The sequence below is a fragment of the Giraffa tippelskirchi genome, chromosome 1 (genome assembly GCF_054371585.1).
Source record: "Giraffa tippelskirchi isolate mGirTip1 chromosome 1, T2T-mGirTip1v1.2.pri, whole genome shotgun sequence".
Taxonomy (NCBI): Eukaryota; Metazoa; Chordata; class Mammalia; order Artiodactyla; family Giraffidae; genus Giraffa; species Giraffa tippelskirchi.
The window spans coordinates 83,821,991-83,825,824 of NC_137275.1; the positions used below are offsets into that span (position 1 = coordinate 83,821,991).

At 37.7% G+C, this 3,834-nt stretch overlaps 1 non-coding gene across 1 annotated transcript; it reads left to right on the top strand.

The window, feature by feature from the left end:
* Positions 1-267: 267 nt before the first annotated feature.
* Positions 268-370, top strand: LOC145521613 (U6 spliceosomal RNA). The gene has a single exon (XR_014065539.1). It is a non-coding gene; the product is annotated as a U6 spliceosomal RNA (small nuclear RNA).
* The last annotated feature ends 3,464 nt before the right edge of the window (positions 371-3,834 follow it).

A 3,834-nucleotide genomic window follows, 5' to 3' on the forward strand; every position in this document is an offset into this window, starting at 1 on the left:
ATTGTAAATCAATTATGTATGTGTGTGTGTGTACTCAGTTGTGTCCAACTCTCTGCAACCCCATGGACAGAAGCCCACCAGACTCCTCTGTCCATGGAATTTTCCAGGCAAGAATACTGGAGTGAGTTGCCTTCTCCTTCTCCAGAGGGTCTTCCCGACCTGGGGATCAAATGCTTGTCTCTTATGTCTCCTGCTTTGGCAAGCAGATTCTTTACCACTGCACCACCTGGGAAGCCTATACTTCAATAAAATAAATTAATGAAGCACTTGCTTCAGCAGCACATATACTAAAATTATAACAATACAGAGTAGATTAGCATGGCTTCTGCACAAGGATGACACACAAATTTGTGAAACATTCAATATTTTTTTAATTAATGAAAATAAATTTAATTACTACTAACTATAAAAAAACTGACTACTTTTGTATTTTAAAATATCAAGCAATCATAAGATTGGAGAGTACAATTATGGATAATTGAAGCAGGCTAAGATTGTTCTGTGTTTGAAAAATAGAAGCACCAAATAGGTTAAAATGTGTAAGAAATATTTATAGTTAAATGTTATGCTGAAAAAGTAAGGATTATAACTAATAGACAAAATACATAATCAATAAGAAATTACTCAGCAGACAAAAAGTGCAGAATAGAAAACTTTGGGACCCAAAAAAGGCAGAAAAAAATATCAACAGAAAAAGAAAGGTAGGCATAAAACATAAGATGGTTAAAATCATTGCAGATATACCAGAGTTGTCAGTGAGATTATTAGGTTGGATTAAGGCAACAAATCTTGCTCTGTGTTTCTAACAATATACTAAATTAAAAGACCACACACAAAAGCTGAAAATAAAACATAAAGATACTAGCCAAAGAAAGTTATTTTACCAATATATGATTTGAAAAAGTCAAGTTTCAAAAAAAAATTCAGGATTAATGGAAAAGAAAAAAACCACACACTTGGAGAACATATTTGCAAAAGACTCATCTGATAAAGGACTATTATCCAAAATACATGAAGAACTCAAAATTCAGCAATAACAACCTGATTAAAACATGGGCCATTAAAAAGGAATGAATATGAGTCAGTCCTAGTAAGGTGAATAAATCTAGAACCTGTTTTACTGAGTGAAGTAAGGCAGAAAGAGAACTATGGTGTATTAATTCACATATAGGGCTTCCCAGGTGGTGCTAGTGGTAAAGAACCCGCCTATCAATGCAACAAACATGAGACTCAATCCCTGGATTGGAAAGATCCCCTGAAGGGAACCCACTCTGTATTCTTGCCTGGAGAATCCCATGGACAGAGAAGCCTGGTGGGTTACAATCCATAGGGTCGCAAAGAGTCGGACATGACTGAAGCGACTTAGCAGGCATGCGGCATGCAACACATATATATGGAATCTAGAAAAATGGTACTGATTAACTCATTTTCAGGGCAGGAATAGGGAACAGACTTGTGGGCACTATTGGGGTGGCAAATTGAGAGAGACACACTGAAACATATACATTACCACATGTAAAATAATGGGAAGTTGCTATGTAACACAAGGAGCTCAACCCAGTGCTCTGTGACAACCTAGTGGAGTGGAATGGGGTGTGGGGTGGGAAGGAGGTTCAAGAGGGAGGAGACATATATATAATTATGGCTGATTATCATTGTTGTATGTCAAAAACCAACAGCACATTGTAAAGCAATTATCTTCTGATTAAAAATAAAATTTAAAAAATGTATGGGCCAAAGATCTGAACAGATACTTGTTAAAGATATACAGATGACAAATTGCCTATGAAAGGATGCTCCACATCATATGTCACTAGAGAATGGCATGTTAAAACAATAGTGAGATACCACTGCATACATTTTAAAATGGCCAAAATCAGAAACACTGACAATACCAAATGCTGGAAACTATGTGGAGTAACAGAAACTCTCATACATAACTGTTGGGAATGCAAAATGATACAGCCACGTTGGAGGACTTTTGGAAGTTGGCAACTTCTTACAAAGCTACACATATTCTTACCAGTTATCCAATCATTGTGATCCTTGGTATTCATCCAGAGGAGTTGAAAACTTACACATTGGTGTTTATAGTCAAAGGTGTTCTTTAAAAAAAAAAATTATTTATGGCTGCATCAGGTCTTAGTTGCGGCACTCAGGATCTTTCCTTGCAGCACATGGTTTCTTGGTTGCAGTGCACAGGCTTTCTCTAGTTGTGGCACTTGGGCTCCGGAGCATGGGTTCAGTAGTTGTGGCAAGTGGGCTTGCGTGCCCTACAGCATATGGGATCTTAAGTCCCCCTCCAGGGATCAAACCCACATCCCTTACACGGGAAGGAGGACTCTTAACCATTGGACCATCAGGGAAGTCCCCAAAGGTGTTTATAGTTGGTCATAATTGCCAAACCTTGGAAGCAACAAAGATGTATTTCATTCAGTAAATGAACAAACCATGGTACATCCAGACAATGGATTATTATGCAGCACTAAAAAGAAATGAACTATCAAACGATGCAAACACACAGAAGAACATGAAATGCGTATTACTAAGTGAAAGAAAACAATCTGAAAAAGATACATACTGTATAGTTCCAATTTTATGACTTTTTTTGAAAAGGCAGAAACATGGAGACAATAAAAAGTTCAGGGATTGCCAGAAGTCAGGGGGACAGAGATGAATACACAGAGCACAGAGGAGTTTTTTATAATAATGAATATTTGTTGTTATATGTACACTATCTGTGATGTGCAAAGTCACTTCAGTCACATCTGTCTCTGAGCAACCCTATGGACTGTAGCCTTCCAGGCTCTTCTGTCCGTGGGATTCTCCAAGCAAGAATACTGGAGTGGGTTGCCATGTCCTCTTCCACTGATGCATACACTATATATTTGTCCAAACCCACAGAATGTATAACACCAAGTGTAAACCCAAAGTTACCATTCTGGTGAGTGATGTTGCTAATGGGAAAAGCTATGCATGTGTGGAGAAGAGGGCATAAGAGAAGTCTCTGTATCATCCTCTCAACTTTGCTGTAAACCTCAAACTGCTCTAAAAAATAGTCTTAGAAAATACCATGTCAAGGCAATGTGTCTTTACAGGTCTACATTGGCTTCAGACTTCTGACGCACTTCCGATTTACGCAGCTTCTGAGACTGATTCTCCTTTCTTTCCAGAGATTTTGAAATCCTTTCCTGCTGATGCCTAGCAGAACTGGTATTATTGCTTACAGCTAAGATTCCTGATTAATTCAGCTCTAAGCTCCAGTTCACCTGGAAATCAGAGTTTATCATATAGACTCTGATGAAAAACAAAGACAGTGCCTTTGGGGTCTATTGTTGGGAATCTAAGTATTGTAGCATAGGCAAGAGTTTGAAGAATCCAAAAGTATGTGCACTTACATTGACACTCCACTGAAATGGCTCTCTCTATGATTTTTTATTGCTGAATCCAGTGGCCTCTGTTCTCAGGACTGACCTTTAGCCATATTTGAAACTGTTCACCAGTCCTGCCCTCTGGAAACTCTATTATGCCTTGACAGAGAGCATCTCAAGGACAGAGATTAAGCAGGATTATCTTTGTATTTCCAGCACATTGCATTCTGATTGATACCTGGCACTCAGTGAGATTTCAATAAATGAATGAATAAGTGAATGAAAGAATACCTATTGTATTTTTACCTGTAACTAAAGGAGAGAGTCTAATTGAATAAAGCACACAGGAAAATGTTAATTAAATAGTGAAAAAGTAATAGTAACTCATCTTGAATGTTTTCGGTCCATTTTAATTGTAGTGATTAATAACGGCATATAAGCAAATTGTGGATTAATACAAAAA